At 37.8% G+C, this 19706-nt stretch overlaps 1 long non-coding RNA gene across 1 annotated transcript; it reads right to left on the minus strand.

The window, feature by feature from the left end:
• Positions 1–987: 987 nt before the first annotated feature.
• LOC110675686 lies at positions 988–19143 on the minus strand. The gene is made up of 3 exons (XR_002499713.1): positions 19016–19143; positions 18864–18953; positions 988–1360 (listed from the first exon to the last, which is right to left on the minus strand). It is a non-coding gene; the product is annotated as an uncharacterized LOC110675686 (long non-coding RNA).
• Positions 19144–19706: the final 563 nt, after the last annotated feature.

Here is a 19706-nt window from a genome sequence, read left to right on the forward strand (position 1 = left end):
GCATAAACAGAATAAGATGTATTTAGGTATTTTCTTATGAAAATTTAGTGTGTATTTATTTTTAAACATAAGTTTACGATTAGTTTACAGTATGCCTGTCATAAAAGTATCGATATTTTGTGTTTTAATCAGAGATTTTTTTCTCCATACTAGATTCGAACTCTTGCCCCACCGGTAAGTCAAATGTTCATGTAAGACAATCAATTTGTAAACTGTTTTATCTTAAAATGAGTAAATATTTCTACACAAGTATGATTAGCTAAATTATAGCCAATATGATGAAGGTTCACCGTGTGATATTTAGTTCTTTTCAACGGATATAGTTTTTCTGAAAATATTGATTATTCCACTAACGTCGAACTTTAGCCCCAATTTACATTCAGCAAACGTTAAGCTATCACGTGGAAACAAAATTTCATATTTTTGGAAAAAAGTAGGGTGCCGGTAACAATGGTTGTAATGTACCAGTAGATTGGACTATGGAATAAAACGTACATTTTTTGATAAAAACGACATGTCGTATTTTTGGTGGATAGATCGTCTCTAGTTTAAGCGATTTGCCAAATTTCAGCGTTTTATTTCATCAAAAAGTCATATAAATAATTAAGTTTACGCAAAAAAATTGCTCCCTTGCACCAATAGTTGCCGTCGTGTTCCAGTAGTGGATCAACGGATGGAAGCAGTTTTTAAAATGGATGTATAAAAATGAAAAAAAGTCCCAGAGATGTTCTTAATGCTTCATTCGAAAGATATTAGTTGCTGTTCGAAGGGAAAAATGTTAAACCTGTGTAAAAGTTTGCCTTTTCGTTTAAAATTCCTTGTATAATTCCCAAACGTCTACTATTGGAGCACTAGCGCAACTACTGGAACACGTGTACCAATAGTGGCTTAAGCGATTTTATGTTAAAAAAATAAGTTTTATCACTCTTTTTATATTTTTCCTATATAGTAGAGGTTGAAATCTTTCTGTTGAGGCCAAAAGATCTTTGCTAAGGCTTTTCGTTATTTTGTTATGATTTTTTATAGCTTAGGTAGTCCACTAATGGCACCGGCACCCTATCCAAAATACAATTCTAACATCGCATAATCCACCGCCACCCCACTCGGTGGGAAAGCTGTATCACCCCCCCCCCCCCTTCGACTGCAGCGTCGGATGGGTGCACAGATGGGAAATCTAAGAAATGCAGTCATGATCATAAAAAATCACTCGCACTAATATTATAAAGTGCTTCGTTTCGTCTCGCAGCATGAGTGCTGCACAAATATCTGCGCGCTGATATGCCAAAGAGAACGCAAGAAACGCCAGTGGGTGCTGCGATCCTGTCCTTTCGATAGTTGGTGGTGGTGGCGTTGGATGATCCTGTATCAAGAGAAGAGTAAATAAATGCACATTAATGCAAACAGCTGCGATTTTTCTTCTTTCTTGATCCAAAAGAAGATTTCTTGAGAATGTGGAGGTTAAAACAGTAGTACTTCGTGAGTAAGTAAATAGGAGGTGGGTATTTCATTTGTTCAAAGGAATCGGATTTGTCAAGAATAATGCAAACATCAAAGAAGCGGATTTACTGATTAGTATCGAAGAAGCTGCTAACTAGCATACAATTTTATGTTTCGGATATGGATGAGAACTATATCAACCATGATTTCAGCTGGAGATTAGATTAGAGCACTTTACTAGTTTCAATTTTGATTTTATTACGGCTAGAGACCAATTTTGAGTTAAAAGTCAGGTGTGTTGCTTGAGACTTTCGTTTTGATTCATATTCCGAACACTTAAGGCCATCAAATGCAGTGACAACAACAGTGACATCAAATGCATCTGATAGGCATAAATTAGCTATTATTTGTGAACATTTTAATTTCTTCGCCAAACTTAACTGTTACCTGTTGTGTGTGACGATAACAATTTATATTATATATTTTTATTTAATTTAGTATTATTTTTACGTAAATGTATGCAACAACATTTTGATTTAAATTCCGAGCACTATGTTCATATTCCGAACACTTTGATTCAAATTCCGAACAGCACGAATAAATCGTACTCAAATGAATAATTTCGCAAACTTACCAATTTTTTCCATATATGAGTTTAGGGGTTGAATTATGAGAAAATTGAGACATTTTTTTCGCTCTCTGTAATTATCATGATCCGCTACAAATCACGAGAATTTGTTGATCGTCTACCAGCTCTGATTATATCGGGAGATAATAGTGCATGATAAAACCTATCTAAAGCAGCCCTGGGGGACACTATGGCTATCAGAAGTTCGGGAATTGTGTATCATGTCAGTGGAGTAAAACACTTACCCCCAATGCTAAACGTAAATAAGTGAGAAAATGGGATTTATCATCGCTCTCTCTTTGGGGCTCTCCTTCGCTGCTGCTATTTATCGAGCTTGTCAAAGCTTGCGAAACATTTCCAGTCATGGGCCGATACATATGCGATCTTTTTCTTCGTTTTCTTTGATAATGCTTCGTAATCTATTGAGAACGAATTCTGCAATACCTACATGAGCTCCTAGCAAACATCCATACCAAGAAAACCCGTACCGGGATTGAACTCCTTCAGCATAGGTTTTCCCAACACCTCGAAGCTAAGAGATTTTGTCAACAGCAGACGACTAATTTAAGCGTCTGCCTTCATTACCACACTACAAACATCCGTAGAAGATTTCACTTTAAATGCTTAAATTTCGTCTTTATTTTCCGATGGAAAGAAAAAACCAGGATGCACAGAGAGAGAGTAAAAAGAAACACTTTGTTTCCGGTACGATACACATAAATATAAATGCAAATTGGTACATCATTTGCATACTACTGCCGGGCGAGAGAAGTTTCCGTCTGCCAGTGTTTGTCGGATCGACATGAGTCTGCAGCCCTACAGTCAGCCAGCAGCGCATAAGAATGAAGGTGAGGAACAAAAAAATGGGAGGAATCCTGTTGGTGACAAGAAATTTTTCACTTGTCTGTGTGAATTTTTAAAGTCGATGAAAGTCGAAGAAAATCGCTCGACAATGCTAAATTGAGCAGAAGACGCATACGAACGAAACGCTTAGGGGTTCGCTCCACTGATTGGTTTCAAACGAAAGTAAACTGTCTAATCAAAACTTACGATTATAATCCACTTGATTGATTATTCCGGATATTGGAGCATTTCATTTCCCTTTATTAAATGTTCTTTCGTCTTCGGGTTTCTTCTGCGTGGAATGGGCTCCGATGAAATCGGTAATCAGAATCAACTGGCGCCAATTTATTATTAGCAAATATATATCGATGATTTCAATCAGTGGCAAGCCTAAAAAGTAACTGGAGTGGAAGGAAGTTTCTGATATTTGATACGGATGGCTTTATTTTTACGAGAATATTTTAGGAAGAATAATATTCTCCCGGAAATTGAAACCTGGATAGGGCTGAAATTTCACCGCTCTTGTTTTCTTTAGAACGTAATGGATCTGGAGACAAGAAGGAAGAAGACAACAAGAAGAAGCTTTTAATTGTGCTCCTAGAAGTGATTTCTTTACCATTTGTTCCAAATTATACGGTCGACCACGTGGTTTTATCGGAGTCGAGAAGGTTGAGTGGTCATGAGCTGGATTCCTCCACTTTTATTCAAATATTCTTCAAAAAATCCCAACCATTTATAATTGATTATTAACTGATTTCACTGATTGATTGATAACTAAAATTTCACATATTGCTAAACAGTTTTAATTTTTTTCAGAAGTCCTAAGCATTCACAAATTAAAGGTTATAATAACTTTGGTTGGTAAATGGCTGGGCATGGCGTACCATTGGTACCTCGCGTACCTGAAGGAATAAAATAGACCCCTTTGTGCGGTCCTTAGCCTCTTGCCCAGCAACTCCTATCCCTACCTCCTCGCGGTACTGGCCGGGGTACGAGTAACCTTAGGGAAGATCGGGTAACCAACCCCCGGTGGGAACTTTGGTCGTATGCTGACAGGGAAGGGGGGGTTTGCTTTTGCTTTTGCTTCTGCAAACCTTGAGCGTCTGTACTCCATGTTAGGAGCGGCTCACAACAGCGTCTGTTCCCCATGTCAGGGGCGGCTGATCATCGTCCGAGTGCCAGAGAAGGACTCTAAGCTAAACTGCGCACTATGGTCCTCCGAACATTTAGGGGGAATGGTCCTCCGGAAATCTGGGGGGTTGGTGTCAGGCCCTGCAAGCCAGCCGTAAAAAAATGAAGCAACGAATAATCAACGAGAGAATACGAACCGGGACAATCGGCGAAGACCACAGCGACGTAAAGGGACTAGCGATTGGAAGCTCGGTACGTGGAACTGTAAATCTTTCAACTTCATCGGGAGCACACGCATACTCGCCGACGTGCTGAAGGACCGTGGATTCGGCATCGTAGCGTTGCAGGAAGTGTGTTGGAAGGGATCAATGGTGCGAACGTTTAGAGGTAACCATACCATCTACCAGAGCTGCGGCAATACACATGAGCTGGGAACAGCTTTTATAGTGATGGGTGATATGCAGAGGCGCGTGATCGGGTGGTGGCCGATCAATGAGAGAATGTGCAAGTTGAGGATCAAAGGCCGGTTCTTCAACTTCAGCATAATAAACGTGCACAGCCCTCACTCCGGAAGCACTGATGATGATAAAGACGCTTTTTACGCGCAGCTTGAACGCGAGTACGACAGTTGCCCAAGCCACGACGTCAAAATCATCATAGGAGATCTAAACGCTCAGGTTGGCCAGGAGGAGGAATTCAGACCGACGATTGGAAAGTTCAGAGCCCACCGGCTGACGAACGAAAACGGCCTACGACTGATTGATTTTGCCGCCTCCAAGAATATGACCATTCGTAGCACCTACTTCCAGCACAGCCTTCCGTACCGATACACCTGGAGATCACCACAGCAGACAGAATCGCAAATCGACCACGTTCTGATTGATGGTCGGCACTTCTCCGACATTATCGACGTCAGGACCTATCGTGGCGCTAACATCGACTCTGACCACTATCTGGTGATGGTCAAACTGCGCCCATCACTCTCCGTCGTTAACAACGTACGGTACCGACGGCCGCCCCGGTATGACCTAGAGCGGCTCAAGCAACCGAATGTCGCAGCGGCATACGTGCAGCAACTCGAGGCTGCATTACCGAAAGAGGGTGAGCTGGACGAAGCCCCTCTTGAGGACTGCTGGAGAACAGTAAAAGCAGCCATCAACGATGCAGCTGAGAGCAACGTCGGGTACGTGGGACGGAGTCGACGGAACGATTGGTTCGACGAGGAGTGCCAGGAGGTTTTGAAGGAGAAGAATGCAGCGCGGGCGGTCATGCTGCAGCAAGGGACCCGACAGAACGTGGAACGCTATAAACGGAAACGGCAACAGCAGACCCGCCTCTTTCGGGAGAAAAAACGCCGCCTGGAGGAGAAGGAGTGCGAGGAGATGGAACAGCTGTGCCGGTCTCAGGAAACGCGTAGGTTCTATCAGAAGCTCAACGCATCCCGCAACGGCTTCGTGCCGCGAGCCGAGATGTGCAGGGATAAGGATGGGAGCATTCTGACGGACGAGCGTGAGGTGATCGAAAGGTGGAAGCAGCACTTCGACGAGCACCTGAATGGCGCTGAGAGCACAGGCAATGAAGGACGGGACAACGGAGGAAATGCCTTCGTCAGTACTGCGGAAGATGGAAACCAACCAGCCCCCACTTTGAGGGAGGTTAAGGATGCCATTCACCAGCTCAAGAACAATAAAGCTGCTGGTAAGAATGGTATCGGAGCTGAACTCATAAAGATGGGTCCGGAAAGGCTGGCCATTTGTCTGCTCCGGCTGATAGGCACAATCTGGGAAACAGAACAGCTACCGGAGGAGTGGAAGGAAGGGGTAATCTGCCCCATCTACAAGAAAGGCGACAAGTTAGACTGTGAGAACTTTCGAGCGATCACCATTCTAAATGCGGCCTACAAAGTATTATTCCAGATCATCTTCCGTCGTTTGTCACCCGTAGTAAACGAGTTCGTGGGAAGTTATCAAGCCGGCTTCGTTGACGGCCGATCGACAACGGACCATATCTTTACTGTACGGCAAATCCTCCAAAAATGTCGTGAATACCAGGTCCCAACGCATCACCTTTTCATCGATTTCAAGGCGGCATACGACAGTATCGACCGCGTAGAGCTATGGAAAATCATGGACGAGAACAGCTTTCCCGGGAAGCTCACGAGACTGATAAGAGCGACGATGGAAGGTGTGCAAAATTGTGTGAAGGTTTCAGGCCAACACTCCAGTTCGTTTGGATCCCACCGGGGACTACGACAAGGTGATGGACTTTCGTGCCTGTTGTTCAATATTGCGCTAGAAGGTGTTATGCGGAGTGCCGGGCTTAACAGCCGGGGTACGATTTTTACGAGATCCAGTCAATTTGTTTGCTTCGCGGATGATATGGACATCGTCGGCCGAACATTTGAAAAGGTGGCAGACCTGTACACCCGCCTGAAACGCGAGGCAGCAAAAGTTGGACTGGTGGTGAATGCGGCCAAGACAAAGTACATGCTAGCTGGTGGGGCCGAGCGCGACAGGGCTCGCCTAGGTAGCAGTGTTACGATAGACGGGGATACGTTCGAGGTGGTCGACGAGTTCGTCTACCTTGGATCCTTGCTGACGGCTGACAATAACGTTAGCCGTGAAATACGGAGGCGCATCATCAGTGGAAGTCGGGCCTACTATGGCCTCCAGAAGAAGCTGCGGTCAAAAAAGATTCACGCTCGCACCAAATGTACCATGTACAAAACGCTCATAAGGCCGGTAGTCCTCTACGGGCATGAAACGTGGACGATGCTCGAGGAGGACCTGCAAGCACTTGGAGTCTTCGAACGTCGGGTGCTTAGGACGATCTTCGGCGGTGTGCAGGAGAACGGTGTGTGGCGGCGAAGGATGAACCACGAGCTCGCCCAACTCCACGGTGAACCCAGTATCCAGAAGGTGGCCAAAGCTGGAAGGATACGATGGGCAGGGCATGTTGCAAGAATGCCGGACAGCAACCCTGCAAAGATGGTGTTCGCTTCGGATCCGGTTGGTACAAGAAGGCGTGGAGCGCAGCGAGCTAGGTGGGCGGATCAAGTGCGTATCGATTTGGCGAGCGTGGGGCAGAATCGAGGATGGAGAGATGCGGCCACGAACCGAGTATTGTGGCGTGAAATTGTTGATTCAGTGTTATCTGTGTAGATGTTAACTTAATAAATAATAAATAATAATAACTTTGGAAATTCCCTTATTACGCCAAGTGACCCATTTTGGTTATTATATTTTCTCGGATGTCTTAAGAAAAATATCTGAACTTCAAAACTTATCGATGTTATAATGGAAAAATATAGAATAAAACTGTAGAGGCGTGCCTCTAGTATTACATCAAGAATTTTTCGTATAACCTCTAGAAAGGTGCCTTTAAAATTCCTTCCAAAACATTTCATGAAATTTTGGTATGTTACTGTAAAAAATGGTGGATAAAGCCATATTTTGCATTTATTGAAATCTCTGTAGTTATCGAAGAACTACGCTGAGTTTTTGGAGAAATTTCTGAAAAAAGTAAACCCAAAAAGAGTTCGACAAGAATCCACCATGATTTATTTGTTGAAAATTTTGTATAAAATTGTGGAGGAAATTAAGGTTAATTATTGTAGGTATTTCTCATTTTTTATAGGTTTCAGATGCCTCCAGCCATCTCCAACTATCAAGAAATTATCCATAGATTTCTCGTTTCAGGCAGAACTTGATACATATGTTCTATCAAAAGCGATCGACCTTTTGAAAAATATGAAAACAAAAAAAAAAATCTGAGCATTTTAACATGGGAAAATCAAGAGGGAATTTGGAGTAAACACCGGGTAAATATGTATTTCAAGCATCAGACTATCGGTATGTTTCAATTTATATGGGTGAAGCTAGATTTTTTTTTCGAAGAGGTGCTATTTCTCGTACTTTGCATCATATAACGATAAATAATAAAACGAAGCCAAACTTTGAATTTTCAAGTGCACAAGACGAGAGTATCTGACAACAGTTCGCGTTGAAAACCAATCAACTTGCTTGCTTGGTGGTGGTGACCAATGGGATAGATTTTTAACGCGAAGCGCTGTTTGGTTTTTAAGTCTTGTGCTCTTGAAAATTTGAGGTGTGGCTTTGTTCTACAATCACCTTAAAACATTTCCAGAAGGGTATTAAGGGATTTCTGGCAAAGAATCATGGCGAGATGCCTGTTAGATTTCCATTAAGATTCATGGCAAATTTTTAAAGAGATCTTAGATGGAATACCAACGGGATCGAACTTATAACACAGCGTAACAAAAATGACATTTTTGCGTGTCTCAAGCAGCGTTGAAAGCAATCACGGTTGTCGACACGTTTTCACTAATATTCAATTGACACTTTTTTGTGTTTGTCGACGTTTATTCTAAAGCTCGTGCTGTGACTGCTCACCATGGCAACGAAACGAACGTCACGCAAAGTGTCGAATGTTTACAGCACTGGACTCTTAAGGATCAAATTATGTTTCTCTAGTAGATTTGGAATCTCTGAATCTGATGCCGTTCCCAGCAATGTTCTCCAGCACGTCACAATTTTCAGCTATAGGTTGCCAAGGTTGTATAAAACACTGAATTCAATAATGTAATATCATGTTAAAATTTCAGTTTGATTTATCAAACATTTTTGTGGTCTAATCCACCAATCATTCATGTTTTAAATTTTCATTTCAGATACAAATTAATTGAAATTGCTTGACAAAATTTTGAATAAATCGATTTTTTCAACATGCTTGCAGTTTCCATTCAAAATTCTTCCTTTTTTCTTTATGGCAAAAAACAATACTTCTCTAAAGCACCAAAAAAACAACTTTTGAGCATCAAAAGTATTATAAACTTTGTTAATAAGTATAGTTATATACAAGAAGTTTGAATTTTGTGGCAAATTAAGCACATAAATTGCCATGGATGGATTCAGCAACCCTTATATAAGTTATTTGGGTGCCCAGAGACAAAAACGAATTTCGCTGTGTAATTGATCAGTATCATGAAAGTTCATTTTGAGAGATCACTCAAATGGTTATTAGTAGATTGCTCAAAAGGATTTTAGTGGATTCTTGATAAGATGCTTGCTTGAAATTCCTAATAGATTAGTAGAGGTTAAGGTTCTTTGGAAATTTACTGGAATCCTGAACAGATTCATAACCAATTGCAATTGATGAATTTCTGGGGTTGTTGACGAAACTGATTCTTGATTAATCCTTTTTGACTAGTTCTTGACGAGATTTTGTCTGCATTTTTGCCAATTTAGAGAGAATTCTTCCTATCATCCTCAACTATTTTTTTGTAAATTCATTCATAAATTCAAGGCAAACTCTTTTAGGGGTAAATAAATAGCAAGATCCTTTAGGTACTCATGGCCAGATTTTTGCTATGATGGATTGCTTGAAAGATGTAATCTTGCATTTTTGGCTAAAGTTTCAGTCACCTCCATAGGAGAACACTTACATGTATATGGATATATCATCAGACCAAACATTTCTCCAGAAACCAGCCATGGGCTATGTCTAACGCATAATTCCAAAGACGAAGTTTGGCTATTGAACTTTTTTTTTTTTTTTAAAGACACCGATACGTTAATGCTTCCAGTGGACGATTAGCCCTTTGAAGGAAGCACCACACTAGACAACGGACTAGCATGCAACGCCCAGTGGCACAGTAGAAATACTTTCCTGACGAAAAGTTTTCCAGACTGAAGCGGGAATCGAACCCACACTCCTTGACACGATGCGGCTAAATGCTTGATAACACTAACCACACGGCCACGAAGCCCACATCCGGGCATCCAGGAAAAATCGGGAATCCTGAAAAAAGTGTTTCAGGACAAACTTCAAGAATTTTTTGGGAAATCCTCAGAAAAATATCTGATGTGAAATAGTTTATTATCTAATTTAAATCTAATAAATTCCCATGTTCATCAAACATTCCATATTGCTATCAATTTTGGAATAATTCCATTGTTTCATAGGTAGACGTGACCTGGAGGGGACTGTGTTATTTTTGTAACTTAAATAAAAACCAGTTTTTCTTGGACCACATATCATCATAGGAAAATAGCTTTTAATCGGTCACAGTAGCGTAGCTAGGGGGGTGCGGTGGGTGCGGTCCGCACCGGGCCCCGACTTCATAGGGGCCCCCAAATCGTAGTAAGTGTTTCATTTACTACAAAGAATTTGATTTCTAAAAAACTAACAGATAACAAGCAGATGAAAACTCAGTTTGACGGTGACCTTGATCGGCAATGTGTAGGGCCCCATAATCAATGGTATTAGTGATTAGAAAAGCTTAAATACCTCAAAATTCATTCTCGATAACTCGGTTTAATTTTGAAATTCATACGGATCTACCTAAATGTGCGGGCCCATAACCGTATCTGAAACTGATTTAGAGGTATGTTACAGACCTCACCGTATTTCATTTCAATTATAATTTAGAATAGAAATCAGTAACCATCTTCGGGACATGGTTTGTTCATATTCAAGGCTGGTAGAAGATCTCTTTTTAGAGGCTTAGCCTCTATTTCAATGCAAGGCTTTATTTTTAAAAGATCTTAAAAATAGAGACTTTTTTTAAGAAATTTTTTTTACCGGTTCTTTAGGAATTTCTTTTCAGATTCCTCGAGAAAAAACTTCATAAATTCTGATAGTGATTTTATTTTCATAGATTCTATACAAATTTACAATACCCAATTGCCTCAGACGTCTATTCAATGGTTTGTCGATTTAAATTGATGATTTGACCTTTCTAACTACGATTTCCATGAGCTGTCCGGAATTCGAATCAAAGTGTCCGGAATACGAGGCAAAAGCGAAGAGGCGTCCGGAATAAGAATCAGGCGTCCGGAAAAGGCCACACATTACCATTTATTTAAAATTATTTCTGTTGCGGAATCAAAATCTTCACCCAACATTCGAAAGTTAAGTGTTTTGAAGGTTCGATAACGCAGAAGATTTATTTATAATGATTTCTTTTATATGCTTTCTGATGAGTTATACTTCACTGAGGCCTTAAGTGTCCGTAATATGAATCAGAACGGTATAGGAGATCTTCCCTAGCTTCATAAATGAGCTCTTCAAAAAATACTATACTGTTCATTTGCATTTGAGGATTTCTCAAAGAATTCCTAAGAGAATTCCTATGCCAGTTTCTCCAGTTTGCCATACAGGACTTTTTACAGCAATACTTCGATATAACATAACTCGATTTTTATATTCGTTACGTTACATCGAGGTTACGTTATATCGAAGCAAGATTTTTTGTATCTAAATTTCGTTCAACATGTATACTTTTATTGGAAAATGGATCATAAATTGATGTTATTGATCTAGCAAGCATTTTCAGTCTTTCTTACATATTTTTATTGCGTGATATTTTTTTTATTTTTTTTTTTATGGTTACGTCTCTATTGCTGCAATCTTTGAAGAAATGTATTCCGTAAATATCTTTTGAGGAATCCTTGAACACTCAGAAAAAACTCTGAAAGAAATTCATATACGAGATCTTTCAGAAACCCTTGAAAAGTTAATGTTGAGTCGTCCATTAACAGTTCTAGTAGAGTCGATGTACCAATAGCTAAGAACAAACATTCGTATAAAATCGAAAAATAACGCTAGCGTCATTATGTTTACATCATCTGAAAGCTTTTTATCTTGGTTTTATGGGAAAAATATGAAAACTACGCGTGTGCCACTATAAGAATACATATGCCTATAGTAGCACTATTTCTAATTTCTGTTCCTATAACAGCACTAGGATGTCGTCGTTGACAAAATTCTTATCAAAACAGTATTTTTACAAAACATCTATGAACTCATTCACAAACTTCATAACGCTGAAGGGGGTGGGTGGGTGTCTTTTGGATGTTACAGGTCATACAAAATTTATAAAATTCTCATACAAAAAGCGTTACGAGGGGATGGGTGGGTGTCCAAAAGGGCCATTTTCGGCGTTATGAAATTTGTGAACAAACCCTATATTTTTCCTACAAAGTGTGTGTCAAAAGCTATCGTTTGATTTAAAAAAGTTCTCAATTCATCAATTATTTCGTAAAATAAAAAATAGTTTCTCTCAGTAGTGCTACTTTAGGAACAATAGGTTTATTATAGGCGCAACGGAGCTCAAACTTTAAGCAGAACTAATTATTTCGATAATTTTTTGAACAAATTCAATCTGTGCATCAATGGTACTTAGATAAATAGCTCCTGACCTTCATGTCAAAAAATGTTTTGAAAAGATTTATATCAAAATGGCCGTAAAAGCCACTAGTGCGACTATAGGGGACTGTCCACTAAGAGAACACCGACCCTAGGCAATTATGGGACTTGAAGAATTGTTATGAGGAACTCTTGAAATAAATCCTTTTGTTATTTCTTGACAGAATTTTAGAATAAATTCCCCAAGAATGAATTGATTAGAATTAATTAGAATTAGAATAAATACCCCAAAAATAAATTGATGAAGATATCACTAGAAAACTCCATTCAAAGAAGAACTAACGTTGAGAGATTTTCCAGGGAAAGGTTCAGAACGAATACGTTGTGAGAGTATCGGCATTATTCCAGGAGAATTCTCTGGGGGATCTGGAGATCTTGATAAGTTTTTGGACGAATTCCCGAATATATTTTGTAATACAAAATATCAGTAGGATATTCTAGAGACGAAAACTTTGAAGATTACTTGGAGAACCTACTGAAAAAATCCTAAAGAACTTTCTTAAGAAATTCCTGATGGAATCAAATGGAAGCATTTCGTAATTAATTAACTGACGATATTTCGAGAAGATTGTTTTTTTAGTACTTGTTTTTAATTATGAATCGTGGTTTACGGCCAACCAGCCGAGTGGAAGTTTAACAACTACCGAAAAGCTAAACATTACATATAATTTGCAATTGGATTAGATGGACAAATTGATGTGAAGATTTGCGAAAAAGTTACACGTCTTCTCAGTGAGAATCGAACGCGCCCCAACTAGAAATCGGGGAGTCGTGAGTTCGATTCTCACTGAGAAGACGTGTAACTTTTTCGCAAATCTTCACATCAATTTGTCCATCTAATCCAATTGCAAATTATATGTAATGTTTAGCTTTTCGGTAGTTGTTGTTTTTTAGGTTTTTGGACGAATACCTGTACGAGTTTTTAGAATAATTGCTAGGGCATTTCAAGAATCATTACTGGATAGTTCTTCGAAAGAGTCGCTGGAAGAATTCATGATAAACTACTGGAATAATTTTTGAATTTCTATACTCCGGAAAAATTGAAGTATCGTAAACAGAATGGTTTGAAGAATTTATAGTTGATTCTTCTTTATATCCTGGAGAAATCACTTGGTGAAATTCTTGATCAAAGGCATAGAAGAATTCATAGATATATTTGAAAAAGAAACTATTGGAGAAATTCAAAATCCTTGAATTTTAAATCCATAGAATCCGGAATTCTTTGGAAACAGTTCTTGGACATATTCTGGATAAAATTCTGGAGGAATTTAATTACAATTTTCTTATGAAATTTCTCAAGAAATCCTTGGGACGGGAATCCTTTAAGTCAATACTGATCAAATGTTTCTAGAAACTCTTGGAGCAATCTCTGAAATCGCTTTGAAAAAAATCTGGTGGAATCCCTGGAATTATTTTTGAGGAATATCTCAGAAGTTTTTATGCATAAATATCATGAGGATTAAATAGTGGAATTCCTACAAGATCACTGTCACAATTAAAAAAAATCTCTAAGAGATTCTATACCATTAACCGGAATACCATTACCCGGAATGCAATTTACCGGAAGACCATTTACCGGAATGTACCATTACCCGGAAAAACCATTTACCCGGATGTACCATTTACCGGAATGCACTATTACCCGGAAAGCCAAATCTTCCATTTTCAACGACCTTTCATTGATGCGCAGTACAAATTATGTCACGCTAACCATGGACATTCTCGACTCCCTCGGTTTCCATAAACACCATTTCAAAAGACATCTCCAAACAGCCATGGACCATATATGTTGTTCTTCTTGCTGGCGTTACGACTCAACTGGGACAAAATCTGCTTCTCAGCTGTTCCAGAAGCATTTCTACAGTTATTAGCTGAGAGCCTATGTCAACCGACCATTTTTGCATTCGTTCATAGTTTGACAAGTATGTAAGTATCCTAGCTCTGAAACGTTGTCAAATATGTCAACCAGAAATAATTTTGAACCGGCGGTATTCAATTCTACCAACCTTAGCTTGATCTTTCTGAATAACTTCACTTTGCCGCAACGTAAGCCTTAAACTATTAACGAATATCAAGATACCGTCAAACGGGGCTACTTTTGATTCCGGGGGCTACTTTGGACATTCGTGTTTTTGATTTATTTGCAGCATAAATATTAATCTGAGCTATTTTGTGTCTTCAGCACTTTTATTGACCAAAACATGCTCTACAACCAGACATGAACATTTTTCGGAACAACATCAACAGTAACAGGATAAACAGGAAAATATATTTAAAAATTCCGAACAAATATTCACAAGGCACAATACATTTGCTATGTAAACATTGTTCGAATTTTTCACATATCGTGGAAAGTTATTGGGAGCGTCACAAAACTATCGAATCGTCATGTTTCATAAAAATTTGTGATAATTTTATGTTAAAAATTGTTGTGTTACAAAAATAATTGATCAATGGTCTTAATTTTACGACTTTTATTTTATGTTAAAGCGTTGGTTTCTGTATTTTACAACAACAAAAAAAATAACCAAGGATTCAGGAAAGTTAATAGTTATCAAATATATATATATATTATTACTTATTGGTAGTAAACTCAAACCACATTCCTTGAAAAAATAATTCTCGGTCATTTTTACATGATTCTGTAGTACAAAACAATTTCATTCTTCATCTGCTATAAATAGACTACCATTAAGCCATATCAAAACTATTGAGTACCAAAATAATTGCAAATGTAAAATTTGAATTGCCTACGATCTTGCGAAACATTATTCTTGTACTTCATGCATTACACTTTAAATAAAAATTACTTTTAGTTACAGGAATTGATGAGATCCTTCTACATATCATTAATACAACATTTAGAATTTTAACAGATGTTAATCATTATTAATCAGACCTTATTAATCGTCACAGTACTTGGTAATTGCATCATTCGATTGTTTCAACTTAAACAATCAAGCAGTCGTAGCTGACAGTTTTATTTAAAAGAAAGTAAAACTGAAATTTCATACTAGAAATTAAACACTACAAAACCATATTTTGCTGAAAAGTGTTATATAGGTATGTGTATTTTTTCGCGCTTTACAATTTTCTCAATTATGTTTATCAACGAAAAACGTTCAACAACGTAAAAATAGACGTTTATCTATAGAATCAGTTCAAAATTTATGCGAAAATAATCATTTTATTATCAAATCGTATTGTTTTCTAAATGTGTCCAAAGTAGCCCATTTTTGTCTTGAAGGACACATAATTTTCGCTATTCAAGCATTTTTTTTTTATTTCTTGATGTACATATACAACTAAGATATATGCAAGAATTATCGAAATCCATCCATAATTCTTAGAGCTACAAACCCTCAAAGTTGAAGAATGTGGTAATAATGTCAAAAGAAGCCCCGTTTGACGGTACCAAAATTTGATTGACCATGTAATTTTGTTGGCGACGGAAAACTATATCTTCAAATTTAGGCTATAAAACTAAACATTACAGGCAATGACAGAAAGAATGACAAGAATTTTTAATTTTCTTTTATGTCTGACACCACTTGGAAGGTACCATCACTATAAATCGAAATAAAAAAAGCCTAACAAATAAGATAGGTTGCATTTGAGTAAATGGAACATCCCAGCATTTAAAAATGTTTGGCGTTTTGATGGTTTTCTTATTACCTTACGTTAAAACAGGTTAGAATCCAATTTCAATACTGTATCAAAATTAAAAAAAAAACACTTATCTTGCGAGGGAAGCAACATACAACAGTTGAATTCTCATGTCAGCTTTAAGGTTTGGGGAAAGCTAAATATATCAAGACAAAAACTAGGAGTGCCTTGGTGATTTAAAGTAGAGACACTATTCGCCATTGTAACGTCCATTTTTGGAACCTCAATAGATCTACTTTTCCTTTGATTCTAATTGATTGTGCTATTTTTCTCCGAATGTCATAACTCTGAATGTCTGTACCCCGAAATCATTTTCAGTGTAATAAACAAGAAAGAACAATAAGCAATCAAAATAATAGGATATTTGGTCATTTTCGACTAAACACATTTTGCAAAAAATATCGAGATCGGTGGAACTCGAAAGAACAACCAACCAAATAAAGAAGGGTGAATAACAGATGACCCAAAATAGGTTATTCTAGAAAAAGGGATATACGGGGGATTTACAATCGGTTGGTTGTCGTTTGCGGAAACGACATTCGGTGAATTGACACTCGGCGAAAAGTATCAAAAATTCTAATCATTGCTTATTTATTAACATTTAGATACTTGGAGAATCGACGGTGGAATATTAAACGTAAAGTTATATAGTTGTAGCCAAATTAAGCCAGTTCAGCCAAGACAAGCTGAAAATATAAGTTGAAAGAACAGCTTGTTTTTGAAAGAAGGGTGAATCATTTATGAAATGCAAATATATGAAGATGGTGCATATTGACATGATCAAGTATGAAGATATCTTTGACTCCTCTCTGGTGCTTATGAGTTTTGAAATAAGAACTTTATCGTTGGTAGTCATTTAAAAAAAAATTAAGTTAACATACTGACCTGAATGACCGTTAAACGGTTACAAGGACGGTAATGAAACAAGTCGATAAATGGAGATATAATTTTCCGGTAAATGGTCCTTCCGGGTAATGGTTTTCCGGTAAATGGTTCATTCCGGTAAATGGTTTTCCGGGTAATGGTCTTCCGGTAAATTGCATTCCGGGTAATGGTTTTCCGGGTAATGTCGGAGATCCCTCTAAGAACTCTATATTCTTTAATTCCCAAAGTAATCTTAGGAACAATCTCTGGAGTAATTCCTGAAGGAATTCACTAGTTAAAATCTGAACGATAATTTGAAAAAAAAAACTATAGAAAATCCTTTGAGAAAATACTATTTGAAATCAAAAAGATATTGTAAACGGGAATCTTGGTTGAAGTTATGAGGAAACGTAAAATCATTGTAAACATTCCTGGAGTACTTATTTTCTTAAACAATTTCAGGAAGATTTTTTGAAGAAATTTATGCTGGAATCTCTAAGGTAACTTTAATGGTTATCCTAAGGAGAATACTAAATTGGATTTTTTAGGGTTTATTAATTTTTAGGAAGTTCGTGAAAATCACAAAATAAACTCTTGAGACAATCTTTGGTGTTCATTTTGTAATTAGTTAGCATAATTTAAGGCTTTTCTGCCATCAAGAATTTCAAAATCGAACAAAACACAATATTCTGGTAATGTCAACATTACGCTAGAATTCCCAATTTAAGCTGTATATGGATTATTGCTTTCCAGAGCTACTCCGCCAGCTAATATATCAACTTACATGGTAATTCACTGAAAGTCCTCTCGATAATTTTAAGTAAACTAATGTATTTTTGAACAAGAATTAAAATAGAAGAACTGTAGACTCATTAACTGACATTTTTGTCATTTAACGACTACAGCAACATTATCAACATATCAATATAAGTTCGATCATTTTAGTAATAATTCTATAAAAGCTATTTGGTCATCGTTTATTTCAACAGTTGATTTCACATTAGCGTTCGCATTTGAACGGCGTTCACATTACTTTCTTGAGGGCCCCTAAATGGAACACCGCACTGGGCCCCAAAAACCCTAGCTACGCCACTGATCGGTCAATTTGAGAGCTTCAAAATAACTTGTTTCGGCAAAGTTGCTTGAAATTGGATGGTCTACAACTTTGCTGAAGCATATATACTACGATTTCTTCAAATAAGAAAGTTAGTTATACTATTTCCATGAAAATGTGAACCACCCTAATTTACAATGACACCAAACAAAGGGCCTAACTAATACAAATAACTTTGGTCTTCTACAAAGTTTTCGTCTAACGTTTCATTCTAAAGCTCAAAAGGCATCTTTCCGCGTAAAACTGCTTTCTGGACCACTGTGCACACACTTAGATTTTTATCACGAGCTCGGCTGTGCGAATCTCGGTTTCCCGATTTTAAGGAGACACGGGAGATCGTGTTATTTTCCCTATCTTTCGTCTCACTCTAACAATAATCATCAAAACATTGTGGAAGCAAATCTCAAGTTTTAGTGAACCAATGAAGCTGAAAATTTATCGGGTTGTGCACTACACATATAGAATCATAGTGATACATTTTCGCATCGATATATGGAGTGGTTTTTGGGATTTGCTTCTTGAAATGGATAGGGTGATTATGATGACGTCCCGTGCGGCCTTAACCAAGACTCAGCTAACAAATTGTCCGGTTGCTAAGCAACGAAGCACGATTTACTGATGCTCGGCTTTTATTTGCTGAGATCCCAGGAAATTTATTTGCCGACTACTCGGCTGTGCGGATCTCAGTTAAAATTAGTCGAGATTCGGCATTCTAAATTATATGTGCAGTGGGGCGTCAGGAAGAAAAAGAACGTGACCTGAAACATGAGGACATTGGAGGAATACAATCTGGTGGTGGTGATGCCTGAAACTGCAACTTTCGATGACGAATTTTTAACTTTATATTTCGTTCATAAAAAACCACGTAGTTTATGGACGGCCTCTATCCTACGTTGTGTAGTATAACGAACTAAAAATGATGATGGCTGCGTCTTGTCTAAACATACTTACCGCCTTGATGTAACTACTATGAACGAAGAATATTGAACAAAACTACATCGATAAACTGCGACCTGGATGTGTTCGGGCTATGTTAGATGCCTATGAGATGAATTTCATTAACACAAAACAACAAACTAGCCGCTGAGGGCACAGGAGCTTACGGTATGAAGATGCAGCACTGCAAAGTCCAGAACAGTACGGCGATCACACCTATTATATAGTACAATCAAAGCAGCAAGCATAACCATCTATAGAGCAGTTGGCTGTTGTTGTGCACGCTATTGTTTTGCGTTGATGGATGTTAACTACAATCTAAACCGAAGTATAAATATCACTTCACTATCCATGGAATCTTTACCGATTGCAGGATTCACGGAACCATTATGATCGAGCAAGTGGCAGTTGATTCATGCAAGCAGTTCTTCCGATGAGTGAAATGATACATTTAATTTACATTTTATTGCAACTGAAGACCAGAGCGTAAATGATTAATCATAAAAGCCAATGATCAATCACAAAAAAATAGAATTAATCATTAATCACTTATCATAATAATTTCAGTGTTATGTTTTAATAAGTAATCATTAATCATAATCATAAAGATGACTTATTTTATTCAGTAATTATAATCTTAATCACAAGTTAAACATAAAATCAATCATTGAACAAAAATTATAACATTTTACAGCACAATCTATTTATGCATAAATAAAAATGCCTTTAAAATACCACAAGTACACTTTGAATAAACTTGTCCACTAATTTTCTGTAATGTTCGATACCCAACTAACAATTTTAGCGCAATGAGCCAAGATTATTTGCTTTCTGTTGTCAAAAATAGAACGATTAGTG

Source organism: Aedes aegypti, chromosome 2 (assembly GCF_002204515.2).
Source record: "Aedes aegypti strain LVP_AGWG chromosome 2, AaegL5.0 Primary Assembly, whole genome shotgun sequence".
Lineage (NCBI taxonomy): Eukaryota > Metazoa > Arthropoda > Insecta > Diptera > Culicidae > Aedes > Aedes aegypti.